Source organism: Chiloscyllium plagiosum, unplaced genomic scaffold, assembly GCF_037043375.1.
Source record: "Chiloscyllium plagiosum isolate Xiang-an unplaced genomic scaffold, Cpla_swu_hap1 HiC_scaffold_17, whole genome shotgun sequence".
Lineage (NCBI taxonomy): Eukaryota > Metazoa > Chordata > Chondrichthyes > Orectolobiformes > Hemiscylliidae > Chiloscyllium > Chiloscyllium plagiosum.
Genome location: NW_028270155.1, coordinates 64,087,234 through 64,102,194, shown reverse-complemented (window position 1 = coordinate 64,102,194; position 14,961 = coordinate 64,087,234). Strand labels below are relative to the sequence as shown.

Here is a 14,961-nt window from a genome sequence, read left to right as displayed (position 1 = left end):
GTGTTGCTGGAAAAGCACAGCAGGTCAGGCAGCATCCAAGGAGCAGGAGAATCGACGTTTCGGGCATGAGCCATTCTTCAGGGATGGGGGGAGCTGCAGATAAGGAGAGGGAAGGGGAAGGGTGGGGAGAGCAGCAGAATGGTGAGGCAGTGATAGGTGAACACGGGTAGTGGGTACGACCTGTTTGGTCGATGGGAGGGATGGATCCAGTTGGGAGCTGGAAGGAAGGGTCAGTGGGTGGAATGGAAGGGAGAAGGTGGGGCTGTAAAGGAGGTGGGGGGATGGGTGGGAAGGTTATTGGAAATTCAGGAACAGAATGTTAAGTCCTTTGGGCTGTAGGCTGCCCAGGCCGACCTGACAAGGCTGGGGAGGTGGAGCTCCTCATGATCTTCCCTGGAGGGAGCCATTTCCATCATTCTGTCCAGCCTCCCGAGTGACAGTCGGCCAGACTGACTGCCTGGTTTACAGCAAGAGCAGAAATGTCGGGGAGATCTCATGAAACCTGCAAGAGCAGGAAATGGAATGAAATGAGAAAGTGCTGGAGAAACTCAGCAGGTCTGGCAGCATCTGTGCAGAGAGAAACAGAGTTAATGTTATCTGTCCAATCTGGCTTTTCTGATGAACTGAGGAGATGTGCTGGGAGTGTGGCTGAATTAGGCCGGGTGTGAATTGTTGTATTTCCCAATGACAGGTTGTGGTGTCGAGATAAAGCCGTGTGTTTACAGTTTGTCAGGTATTACACCAGACTGTGGGGCTTCCTACTTGGTTTACATTTGGATCCCATGAATATTCATGAACATAAAAACCCAGTCCCTCCTTGAAGCCCCAGTCAGCAGTGTGTGAGAATCTGGTGAGCCCGGTTCACGTTAGTTTCCCGGTGATGTACAGAGGCAAGTTTCTGCAGTTTGGTCTGAGGGCAGCACTTTCTCTTGGTTACGGCACAAGGGAGAGGGACAGAAAGCTGGAAGCTGGCATGGAGCATTGGGAATGGCCAGGTTGTGGCAGTGAGGGGAGCTGGGGGAATGGGGTCAAGGGGGTGGAGGGATACACAAGGAATTCAGGGGAGGGCAGAGGTGGGATGGGGAGTGGAGATAGACTGGGAACAGTCAGACAGGGTAAGGAAATGAGGGGCCTTGAAGGGGGTGTCAGTCCTGTCCACATTTGGCTCCACCTCAGGCTGTTAGCCGATAAAGTCATTCCCGGACGATGAGTTTATCTGTTCCCACTGAGGCACATCCCACAAGGAGCTGGTGATGGTCTGTTCCTCACCTGAACCACGGTGAGAGCAACATGCGGAGGCAGTGAGACTCTGGGTGGACAGGGTGGGTCTGACAGGGAGTACCCTCTCTCCTCCAGCTGGGATCAGAACAAGATCAACTCCAGTGAGACCAAATGGGAACCTTCTGGATATACAGAACGCCCAAGGCCCAGGTAACTTTAATTGTGTCCCAATCCCAGCTGATGGTGATACTGGACACATCAGATCTCAGAGTGAAACCTGACCTGATAAACCACAGTAATATGGAACAAAGAACGGTGGGTGCTGGAAATCAGAAACACAACACAAAGTGCTGGAGAAACTCAGCAATTCTGAAGAAGGATCACTGGACTGGAAACATTAACTCTGTTTTTCTCTCTGTCCATGTTGCCAGATCTACTGAGTTTCTCCAGCACTTGCCTGTTTTCTTTCCGATTCCCAGTATCCACAGATCTGTGTTTTTATTGGGCTGAGGCGGGTGTTGGGTACATTCCCTACGGCTGTGTCCCCACAGACATGGCCCGTGGTTGAACTCCAGACAAAGTGGAAGATGTTTTGAGTGACCTCCACTGTCCAGGAGTGGAGTATGGGCCAAAGTGACAGCACATTGAGAAATGAAGAAGCATCTCCCAGCTGGTGACCAGCTCCTTAACTCCAATGGAGAGGGAATGTCACTTCCCCATCCCAGTTTCAGTCACATCACAGTGACCCACACCTTCCAGGTTCTATGACACCCCTCGGCTCCTCTGAATCACATTCCCAGCACCTTCAGGTAGTCTGCTCGGACAGGGCAAAGGGCAAAGGATTGATTGGCCCAGTTCTGAAAAGGAACAGGAGCCCATTCTTGCTGCAGTTGATCTTGTGTCCTGAAGCCAGTTTGAACTGGTCACAGATTCTCATCAATCTGATCACTGACGGTGGATCTGTGCAGAAAGCAGTGATGTTTTCCATGTGCAGGGATGATTTGAATTCAGTGCCTGCAGTATCTAGCATTTTCCCTTTTCCTACACCTGCCTCCTTCGTATTGTACTCAGTAAATGGTTCAATACAGCACACAAACAGGACGGGAGAGAGGACAGTCCTGCCTGGCTCCATCTCTGATCGGAAAGCTTTCCGATTCCCACCCATTATTTAAACTGTCCCACTGATGTTTGTGTAGAGCAGATGGATCCAATTGTGGAGTCCCTGCATTAACCCCATTTGAAGAGCAAGTTGATTAAGTAGGTGTTGGATATTCTTCCAAAGGCCATCTCCTGGTCCAAGCTGACAAGACACGTCTCCGAACCCCTCTGGCCTCACTGAGGTATTTGTCCAGACTCTCCCTCCTACTGCTGTCTGAGACCTCCATGAGAGAGAACAGCGAAGACTGTGATGTCTTTCTGCCTGTGGGCTTCCCATATTAAACTCCGATGCAGTAGGACTTGCCATCCAGCCACAGCAACAATGAAGGTGAAGCCACTGCCTAGAATGACCAGCCAGGAATTCACCAGCAGCAGTGGGAGCTGCTGGACACCAGCAGGTCACTGGCTGGTTTGAGTTGGGGGACATGTCACCACAGTCAAGAACTTTTTTACAAGATTACATCTCTTATATGAAGGTGACTGCCCACAACCTCCATAACTTTATGGGAAGGATAACCTGTTTCCCTAGAGTGGAAAACCAAGGCCAGAGAATTGGACATTATTTCCTTCTGACCAGATCGATGGCCCATGGAACCATTGCTGTGACCACTGCCTGTATGCACTGAGCTGCAGTATTCCACATTCCTGTCAATACAGCAAACAGCACTGACCTTGGTGAAGGACACAAAGTCAAATCACTTTGCTCAGTGAACATCTGCTGACACAAAATGGAGGCAATCTTGATACATCATAAAACTCAGTTGGTTCCCAGTGTGATGAAGGTTCAGGAAATGTTATTAATATCATTTGGGAACCTGTGTTCTCAGGCAGGAGATGCATGGATAGCTTTCAGGTTGATTTGTATTTCTAAAGTGTGTGTTAAGAATGGAGGAACACAGTTTTAGTTTCACTTTTGAGTTTTGTTATTGGTATTGGAATGTTGGTTTACTGCGGGTTTACAGACTGGAATAGATCTTGAGGTGAACAGTTGAGTGCATTAGAAATAAAGTTTTTTAAAATATAAACAGCTGTTGTCTACTGACCGGGCTAAAGTAACACAGAAAGGCAGAATTGTACAGAAAATCAAAGGATACTTGTAGGTTCAGTCACATCGAAGAGGTACTGTCTGTTGAGCTGTCTCCAAAATCTCCTGGAGGTCAGTGAGATGAAAACAGCACAGACCAATTATACCTGTGTGAGCTGAATGAGGAACTTTAATGTGGAAACACAGTGATCCTCCTGTTAATGTACCTGTCCAAATATCTTTTACAAGTTGTAACTGTACCTGCATCTGCCACTTCCTCTAACAGTTCATGCCACATATGAACCAGCCTCTGTGTGAGAACATTTCCCCTCAGCTTCCTTTTAAATCTTTCTCCACTCAGTTTAAAATTATGCGCTCTAGTTTTGAATTCCCTCACTCTTTGGGAAAAGAGTTTGTTACTTACCTTATCCATGCCCCTCATGATTTCATAAACATCCATAATTAATTGGGGGAGGGGAAATGATATCGCTATTAGACAGGAGCTGTGGAGTATAAATTTCTGCGGGAACTGTACAACAGAAATGTGAAGGCTGTTTCAGGAACACTGGTTGTGAGTGTTGGATAACTTTGTCCCACTGAGACAGGCAAAGGAATGGTCAGGTTAAGGAGCCTTGGATGGCAAGAGAAGAGGAGCTTCTTGTCAAGAGGAAGAAGGAAGCTTACTGAAGGTTTTGGAAGCAAGGATCTGGCACAGCTTTCGAGGATTACAGTATAGCTAGGAAAGAACTCAAAAAATGGACTGAGGAGAGCTAGGAGGGGGCATGAAAAAGCCTTGGGGGAAAGGATTAGGGAAAACCAAGAGACAGTCTACACTTACGTGAGGAATAAGAGAATGATCAGCGAGAGGGTAGGGCTGATCAGGGATAGTGGAGGGATCTTGTGCCTTGAGTCTGAAGAGGTAGGGGAGGCCTTAAATGAGCTTTTGCTTCAATGTTCAAGAGAGAGGGACCTCATTGATAATGAGAACATTGTGGACCAGGTTAATAAGCTTGAACAGATTGACATTAAGGAAATGGATGTGCTGGAAATTCTGGGAAGCATCAAGTTAGATAAGTCCCCAGAGCCAGACCAGATATATCCGAGGTTACTACAGGAAGTGAGGAATGAGATTACTACACCTCTGGTGATGATCTTTGCATCCTCACTCTCCATGGGAGTAGTACAGGCTGATTGGAGGGAGGAGAATGCTGTTACTCCGTTCAAGAAAGGGAATAGGGAAATCCCTGGGAATTACAGACAAGTCAGTCTTACGTCTGTGGTAAGCAAGGTGCTGGAAAGGATTCTGAGAGATAGGATTTATGACCATTTGGAAAGACATTATTTGATTAAACACAGTCAGCATGGCTTTGTGAAGGGCAGGTCATGTCTCACTGGCCTTATTGAGATCTCTGAGGATGTGACGAGACAAGTTGATGAAGGTTGAGCAGTGGATGTGCCGTAAATGGATTTCAGTAAGGCATTTGATAAGGTTCCCCATGGTAGGCTCATTCAGAATGTTAGGAGGTATGGGATATCGGGAATTTTGGCTGTCTGGATACAGAATTGGCTGGCCAAAAGAAGACAGCGAGTGGTCGTGGATGGAAAGTATTCCTCCTGGAGCTCGGTGACCAGTGGAGTCCCACAAGGATCTGCTTTTGGGCGTCTGCTCTTTGTAGTTTTTATAAGTGACTTGGATGAAGAAGTGGAAGGATGGGTTAGTAAGTTTGCCAGTGACACAAAGGTCGGTGATGTCGTGGATCGTGGCGAGGGCTGTTACAGACTACAACGAGACACTGACAGGATGCAGAGCTGGGCTGAGAAGTGGCAGATGGAGTTAAACCTGGTTAAATAAGAAGTGATTCATTTAGGAAGGTCAAATTTGGATGTTGAATACAGGGTTAAAGCCAAAACAAATGCTATACTGGATGCTGAAATCCAAGGTAGACAGGAGGAGGCTGGAAGTAGAACACAGCAAGGCAGGCAGCATCAGGAGGTGGAGAAGCTGATGTTTTGGGTGTAACCCTTCTTCAGGACTGGGGCTGGGTGTGGGGGGGGAGCTGCAAATAAAACGGGTGGTGGGTGTAAGGTTGTAAAGTAGGGTTAGGTCAAGACAGGTAGAGGGGACGACCTGGTTGGTCAATGGGTGGAATGAATCCAATTGGTGGCAGGGAGCACTGGGAGGGAGGCGAAGAGTCTGGGAAGGGAGTTGGGGGATGGAAAGGGAGGTTATTTGAAATTGGAGAACCCAATATTGAGCCATCTGGGCTGTAGGCTGCCCAGGTGGAAGATGGGGTGTTGTTCCTCCAATTTGCAGTGTGTTTCATTGAGGCAATGGAGGATGCCAAGGATGGTCATGTCAGAAAGGGAGTGGGAAGGGGAATTAAATTGGGAGATGAGTGGGAGGTCCGGTCGGCCCTTGCGGACCCAGCTGCGATGTTCAGTGAACCATTCCCTCAGACAACATCGGGAGCACCTGATGCAGTAAACGAGGTTGGAAGAGAGGCAGGTGAACCTCAGTCTCACCTGGAAGGACTGTTTGGGGCCCTGGATGGAGGTGACCGGCTGGTGTACCTGCAGGCTCTGCATCTTTTCCGGTGACCGGGGAAGGTACTTGGTGGCTCGAAGGGGTTGGTGGGGAGAGTGGCGCAAACCAAGGATTGTCGAAGGGAATAGTCCTTGCGGAAGGCAGAAAGGGGTGGGGACTGGAAGATGGTCTTGGTGGTGGGGTCTAATTGGAGTTGGCGGAAGCATTAAAGGATGATGCGTTAGATGCGGAGACTATTGGGGTGGTAGGTGAGTACAAGGGGGACCCAGCCTTTATTGCGTTGGGAAGGGCGGGGGTCTGCAGCAGTGGAATGGGGAATGCTGACAAACGGAGGAAAATCATGCTGCTCGAAGTAGGTGGACATCTGGGATACTCACGAGTGGAATATTTCCTCGTCCGAGTAGATGCGGCAGAGGTGGAGGAATTGGGAGAATGGGATGGAGTTCTTGCAAGATATTGTGTGGGAGGAGGTGTGGTCCAGGGAGTTATGGGAATCTGTGGGTTTGTAGTAAACATCCGTCTGGTGACTCACTGGAGATGGAAACGGTGAGGTCAAGAAATGGGAGGGAGGTGTCCGAGATTGACCAAGTGAATTTGAGAGCAGGATGGAAGTTGTGGGTGAAATCGATGAACTGCTCCAGTTCAGTCTGGGGGCAGGAAGCTGCACCGATGCAGTCATTGATATAACGGCAGAAGAGTTGGGGTACATTGCCTGTGTAGGTGCTGAAGAGGGATTGTTTGATTTTGCCAACAAAGAGGCAGGAATAGCTGGGGCCCATGTGGGTACCAATGGCCACCCCCTGATTTGGAGGAATTGGGAGGAGTTAAAGGAAACGTTATTGAGGGTGAGGACCAGTTTGGCGAGGCGGAGGAGGGTATTGGTGGAGGGGGACTGGATGGGTCTGTTGGAGAGGAAGAAGCAAAGGGCCTGGAGGCCATCCTTGTGAGATATTAACATGTATAAGGACTGCACGTCGATAGTGAAGAGATAGCACTGGGGGCCAGGGAACTGGAAGTTGCTGAAGAGATGGAGAGCGTGGTTGGTGTCGCAGATGGAGGTGGGAAGTGCCTGAACTGAGGGGCAGAGGATGGAGTCGAGGTAAGACGAGATGAGTTCATTGGGGCAGGAGCATGCCGAGATGATGGGCCGGTCGGGGTAGTTGGGCTTGTGGACCTTGGAGAGCAGATCGAACCGGGCAGTGTGGGGCTGGGGGACTATGAGTTTGGAGGCAGTGGAGGGGAGATCACCGGATGCAATGAGGTCACAGACAGTGCGAGTCATATTGGCTTTTGGCTTAAAGACAGGATTCTTGGCAGAGTGGAGGAACAGCAGGATGTTGGGGCCCATGGACATAGATCCCTCAAAATTGCTGCCAACTTGATTGGGTTGTTAAGAAGGTGGATAGTGTTTTGGTTTTCATTAACAGGGGGATTGAGTTTAAGAGGTTTTGCTGCAGCTCTATAGGACCCTGGTTAGACCACACTTGGAATGTTGTGTTCAGTTCTGGTCACCTCATTCGAGGAAGGATGTAGATGCTTTAGAGAGGGTGCAGAGGAGATTTACGAGGATGCTGCCTGGATTGGAGGACTTGTATTATGAAGAGAGGTTGAGTGAGCTTGGGCTTTTCACACTGGAGAGAGGAAGAGAGAGAGGTGACTTGATAGAGGTGTACAAGGGAATGGGAGACATAGATAGAGTAGTTAGCCAGAGACTTTTCCCCAGGGCAGTAATGGCTGTCACAAGGGATCATAATTTTAAGGTGATTGGAGGAAGGTATTGGGGTGATGTCAGAGGCAGGTTCTTTTCTCAGAGAGTGGTGCGTACGTGGAATGCACTGCCAGTGATGGTAGTAGAGTCAGAGACATTAGGGATGTTTAAGCGACTGCTGGACAAGCACATGGATGGCAGTAAACTGAGGGGTGTGTAGGTTAGATTGATCTTAGATTAAAGTAAATGCTCAGCACAACATCGTGAGCTGAAGGGCCTGTACTGTGCTGTACTGTTCTGTGTTCTGTGTTCGAAGGTCACTCTTTAACCTCCTACTCTCCAGTGAAAAAGCCTTGTAGCTTACCAGCCACTCCTTATAATTCAAACCCTCCATTCCTTATGCCATCTTTGTGAACCTTTTCTACATCCTCTCCAATTCAACCATATCCTTCCTGTACCATGGCAACCAGAACTGTACACAGTACAGGTACACAATCCTTTATCCAAAATTCAAAACTCCAAAAGCTCCAAAATCCGAAATTGTTTTTCTGGAGTGTGGAGCGCCATTTTGGCGTGTGTACAGGTGACCCACTCGATTCGCGTCACTCAGATGTGACATGGTGGTGTGGCCCAGCACTGACAGGCATCAATTGTGTTTCAGTGCTTGTACTGTTCACACGTGCATCTGCTGTTAGGTAATACTTTTCTCATTTCCCTGTGAAAATGTCATTTATTCCGAATCCGAAAAATTCCTAATTCAGAAAAACAACTGGCCCCAAGGATTTTGGAAAAAGGATTGTGTAACTGTACTCCAAAATTGGCCTCACCAATGTCCTGTACAATCACACCATGACATCCCAACTGTTTTACTCAATGGTCTCAGCAATAAAGGTGCCAAACACCTTCTTTCCCACCCTGTCTACCTGTGACACAACTTTCAATGAACTATGTACCTGAACCCCGAGGTTTCTCTGTTCTACAACATTCCCTCAGGCCCGACCATTAACTGTGTAGGTCCTGCCCCTGTTTGTTTTACCAAAATGCAATACCTGACATTTATTCAAATTAAACTCCATCTGCCACACCTCAGCCCATTGGCCTAATTGATCAAGATCCATTTATAATCTCAGATAATCGTCATCACTGTCTCTAACACCACCAATTTTGGTGTCATCTGCAAATTTACTGGCCCTGCCTCTTATATTCTCATCTAAATCATTTATATCAATGACAAATAACAGTGGGCCTAGTGCTGATCCCTGTGGAACACTGCTGGTTACAGACCTCCAGTCTGACATACAACCCTCCACCACCACTCACTGTCTCCTACCATGAAGCCAATTTTGTATCCAATTGACAAGTTCACCCTGAATCCCATGTGACCTAATTTTGAGGTGGGGTTGGGACCTAGAGAGATAGTGAGGAAAGACTTCAATCTGAGATTGATACAGTTGAGAACAAAAGAGAGTCAATTAGAGAGGACAGGCAGGAACAAAGCAGAGAACAAGGTTGGACTGGTTAATTAAACTACATTTATTTCAATGCAAGAGGCCTAACAGGGAAGGCAGATGAACTCAGGACATGATTAGGAACATGGGACTGGAATATCATGGCAATTACTGAAATGTGGCTCGGGGATGGACAGGACTGGCAGCTTAATGTTCCGGGATACAAATGCTACAGGAAGACCAGAAAGGGAGGCAAGAGAGGAGGGGGAGTGGCTTTTTTGATAAGGGATAGCATTACAGCTATACTGAGGGAGGATATTCCCAGAAATACATCCAGGGAAGTTATATGGGTGGAACTGAGAAATAAGAAAGGGATGATCATCTTATTAGGATTGTATTATCGATCCCCTAACAGTCAGAGGGAAATTGAAAAATAATTTTTTAAGGAGATATCAGTTATCTGTAAGAATAATAGGGTGGTTATGGTACAATTTCCAAATGTAGACTGGGACTGCCATAGTGTTAAGGGTTTAGATGGAGAGGAATTTGTTAAGTGTGTAAAAGAAAATTTTCTGATTCAGTATGTAGATGCACCTATTAGAGAAAGTACAAAACTTGACCGATTCTTGAGAAATAAGGCAGGGCAGGTGACTGAGGTGTCAGTGGGAGAGCACTTGGGGGCCAGCGACCATAATTGTATTCGTTTTAAAATAGTGATGGAAACAGATAGACCAGATCTAAAAGCTGAAGTTTTAAATTGGAGAAAGGCCAATTTTGACAGTATTAGACAAGAACTTTCTGCTGTTTGTGCGCAGATGTTTGCAGGTAAAGGGACGGCTGGAAAATGGGAAGCCTTCAGAAATGAGATAATGAGAGTCCAGAGAAAGTATATTCCTGTTAGGGGAAAAGGAAAGGCTGGTAAGTGCAGGGAATGCTGGATGACTAAAGAAATTGAAGGTTCGGTTAGGGAAAAGAAGGAAGCATATGTAAGGTATAGACAGGATAGATCGAGTGAATCCTTAGAAAAGTATAAAGGCAATAGGAGTAAACTTGAGAGAAATCAGGAGGGCAAAAAGGGAACATGAGATAGCTTTGGAAAATAGAGTTAAGGAGAATCCAATGGGTTTTTACAGATACATTAAGGACAAAAGGGTAACTAGGGAGAGAATAGGGCCCCTCAAAGATCATCAAGGCGGCCATTGTGTGGAGCCACAGGAGATGAGGGAGATACTAAACGAGTATTTTGCATCAGTATTTACTGTGGAAAAGGACATGGAAGATATAGAATGTAGGGAAATATATGAAATATCTTGAAAAATGTCTATTTTACAGAGGAGGAAGTGCTGGATGTCTTGAAATGTATAAAGGTGGATAAATGCCCAGGACCCGATCAGGTGTACCCTAGAACTCTGTGGGAAGCTAGGGAAGTGATAACTGGGCCTCTCACTGAGATATTTGTGCCATCAATAGCCACAGGTGAGGTGCCAGAAAACTGAAAGTTGGCTAACGTGGTGCCACTGTTTAAGAAGGGTGGTAAGGACAAGCCAGGGAACTATAGATCAGTGAGCCTGATGTCGGTGGTGGACAGGTTGTTGGAGGGGATCCTGAGGAACAGGATGTAAATGTATTTGGAAACACAAGGACTGATTAGGGATAGTCAACATGGCTTTATGCGAGGGAAATCATGTCTCGCAAACTTGATTGAGTTTTTTGAGGAAATAAAAAAGAGGATTGATCAGGGCAGAGCAGTAGATGTGATCTATATGGACTTCAGTAAGGCGTTCGACAAGGTTCCCCATGGGAGATTGGTTGGCAAGGTTAGATCTCATGGAATACAGGGAGAACTCACCATTTGGATACAGAACTGGCTCAAAAGTAGAAGACAGAGAGTGCTGGTGGAGGGTTGTTTTTCAGATTGGAGGCCTGTGACCATTGGAGTACCATAAGGGTCAGTGTTGGGTCCACTATCCTTCATCATTTATATAAATGATTTGGATGTGAGCGTAAGAGGTACAGTTAGTAAGTTTGTAGATGACACCAAATTGGAGGTGTAGTGGACAGGGAAGAAGGTTACCTCAGATTACAAAGGGATCTGGACCAGATAGGCCAATGGGCTGAGACGTGGCAGATGGAGTTTAATTTAAATAAATGTGAGGTGCTGCATTTTGGGAAAGCAAATCTTAGCAGGACTTATATACTTTATGGTAAAGTCCCTGGGAGTGTTGCTGAACAAATAGACCTTGGAGAGCAAGTTCATAGCTCCTTGAAAGTGGAGTCGCAGGTAGATAGGATAGTGAAGAAGGTGTCTGGTATGCTTTCCTTTATTGGCCAGAGTATTGAGTACAGGAGTTGGGAGGTCATGTTGCGGCTGTACAGTGCATTGGTTGGGCCACTGTTGGAATGTTGCGTGCAATTCTGGTATCCTTCCTCTCAGCAAGATGTTGTGAAAATTTAAATGGTTCAGAAAATATTTACAAGGATGTTGCCAGAGTTGGAGGATTTGAGGTATAGGGAGAGGTTGAATAGGCTAGGGCTGTTTTCCCTGGAGTGTCAGAGGCTGAGGGGTGACCTTATAGAAGTTTATAAAATCATGAGGGGCATGGATAGGAGAAATAGACAAAGTCTTTTCCCTAAGTTGGGGGAGTCCAGAACTAGAGGGCATAGGTTTAGGGTGAGAGGAGAAAGATATAAAAGAGACCTAAGAGGCAACTTTTTCACTCAGAGAGTGGTACGTGTATGGAATGAACTGCCAGAGGAAGTGTTGGAGGCTAGTACAATTGCAACATTTAAAAGGCATCTGGATGGGTATATGATTAGGAAGGTTTTGGAGGGTTATGGGCCAGCTGCTGGCATGTGAGATTTGATTGGTTTGGGATTTCTGGTCAGCATGGACGGGTTGGACTGAAGGATGGGTTTCCGTGCTGTATATCTCTATGACTCTATGACTCTACTAATTGGTCTGCCATGTGGAACCTGGTCAAAGGCCTCACTAAAAATCCATGGAGTCAACGTCTACCCCTCTGCCATGTTAAATAAGTCACACAACACCAGGTTATAGTCCAACAGGTTTATTTGGAAGCACTAGCTTTTGGAGCGCTGCTCCTTCATCAGGTGGTTGTGGAGCATAAGATCGTAAGACACAGAATTTATAGCAAAAGTTTACAGTGTGAGGTCACTGACATTATATATTGAAAAAGACCTGGATGGTTTGTTAAGTCTCTCATTTTAGAATGACTTGTTGGTTTCAGTTCTTTCAGATGTAAATTCCAGAACTTTTAAAAAATTATATTCTCAAATGAACTTTAACAAAAGTGCCATGCTTGCCCAGATAATGCATTGAAGGTGTGAGGTGCCCTGTGTGAGGCTGTCTGTGCCCAATGTTCTATTTCTTAAAAAGGGATTTACAGAATCGTACAGGGATTCATGCAGTTTTTGAGCAAAATAAAATGTAACTGTGCACATTCCCACCCTCCCACCCTCCTGCACACCCTCTCACAGACTTATATCCCTTTACAGTCACACTCCCACACATACACACACTCTCTATCACAGCCACTCATACCGCCTCGCACACACACACTCTCACACACACATACATGTAAGTTTGTGAGGTAATTTGTACTTGCAGAACAACATTTTAATAAATTACAAAGTAAAATGTAATTCTGCACATTCCCACACTCCCACCTTCACACGCACCCTCTCACAGACTTATACCCTTTTACAGTCACACTCACACACATACAAACACACATACATTTGTGGTGTAATTTGTACCAGCAGAATTACATTTTACTTTGCTCAAATGCTGCATGAATCCATGAAACATTCTGAAAATCCCTTATACTCCACAACCACCTGATAAGGAGCAGCACTCCAAAAGCTAGTGCTTCCAAATAAACCTGTTGGGCTATAACCTGGTGTTGCATGATTTTTTAACTTGGCAGAGGAGTAGACATTACCTACACAGATTAAGCTCCATCATCACACACCTTTCATCACAAACTGAACAATCCGGCCTGTTCCACTTTAGTACACAGCGGGGTGCCCACTGGACATCCCACTGCACTCAGTAATTTGGGTTGGGATATGCTCCACCATTTGCAATTTCCAGTGTTTCAGAAACACGGGGTATTTTCCTCCAGCTCCTTAAAGTTTTGCCATTACTTTTTCTGGTGTCACCATTCTTCCATTCTCCAGCCAAAAAGGAGCAGCTCGTTCTCATCTGTTTCCGTGTGGAGCCGCCCCTTGGCACTGGGTTGGTGATGGCTCATCTCTTATTTGACTCATGTTTTGTGGTTAAACTAAGACCATAAGATGGAGGAGCGAAGGGAAGCCATTCAGCCCATCAAGTCTGTTCCACTATTCAATGTGATCATGGCTGGTCTGATAATCCTCAACTCCACTTTCCTGCCTTTTCCCTGATACCCTTGATTCCTGACTGATTAATAATCTGTCTGTCCCAGCCTGTTTGTCTATTCCATTGCAAATGCCGGCTGATAGCGACATTAACACCTTGGCCATCACTTTCACAGATGATTGAGAGCAGACTGATCGGGTGGGAATTAGTTGGGATGGATTTGTCCAGCACTTTCTGTCCTTTGTCAGGGCATATCTGTCATTGTCCAAATTGTGGGAAACTTCCTGTATTGTGTGTGATGGACTGCTCTTCCTGGTTCACCATTTCCCCTTCCTGTGCACAGTCATTACAATGGAGGGGCTGTTTGGTTCACCTTACTGGGCCATTTCACATGAGCCAATGTGGAGTCACATATCAGCCAGACTGGGGAATGATGGGAGATTTCCTTCCCTGAACAGCATTAGTGACAACCTGATAGTTCCATGGTCACCATTACTGGGACGAGTTTTTGATTCCAAATGTATTTGTTAATTAATTGGATTTAATTTTCACATCTGCACTGGGATTTAAACCCACATCCTGCATTGACTGAGACCTCTGGATGACTCGTCTAGTAACTTTTCCCCGACACCATCATTCCCACAATCCTCACCACGGTTATCCAAGCAGTAGCTGAAACCACTCAGAAATATATTCCCCAACAATGAAGAAGGGAGAAAGAGAGAAAACAGAAAACTACAAACCTGTTAGCGTTATACCAGGACGAGTGAAAATAAGAGAATCGATTTGAAAGTATGTAATAACTGAACACTTCGAAAATAACATTAGTTTGGACAGGGTCCACACGGATGTGTGAAAGGGAAATCATGTTTGACAAATCTGTTGGAGATTTTTGAAGCTATTACTTGTAACGTAGATAATGGAGAACAGGAGGATGGGATGTATTTGGATTTTCATAAAGCCCCAAGCAGGAGGTTGGGAAACACACTTCGAGCACCAGGGACTGGGAGAAAGGTCCTGCTGTGGGGATTGGGAATTGGTTCCCAGACAGAAAACAGAGTTGGAATAAATGGGTCACTCTGAAGATGGCAGCCTGTGTCCAGTGAGGTCCCACAAGGATCAGTGTTTGCATCACTGCTGTTCACAATCTAAACCAATGATGTGGATATGGGGACCAAATGTAATGGGCAGCATCGTATCGGGGTCTGAGCAGCGAGTGTTATGGTGAGCTGTGTGACAGAATTGGGTGACACGTGCAGTGAGGCCCATCTCAACATCAGGAGCAACTCACACCATCTTTTCACAAGCAGCATGGCAAGTTTCTCACTAGGCAGCGAGGAGTTACCAACTGATGGTCAAACATCAGGTTCGTAACCCAGACCAGCTCATTAACAGTCAGACTGCCATCTCACCAAACTCACCAACAAGCCCGATGGCAGGGAAACTTGATTGGGGACCCAGAGTGAGCACAGCGTGAGTATGAGGTATTCGAGAGAA

At 46.3% G+C, this 14,961-nt stretch overlaps 1 protein-coding gene across 1 annotated transcript in view; it reads left to right on the top strand.

Moving 5' to 3' along the window:
* Positions 1 to 14,961, top strand: part of LOC148147390 (uncharacterized) — a 75,176-nt gene that overhangs the window by 31,954 nt on the left and 28,261 nt on the right. The window lies entirely within an intron of this gene.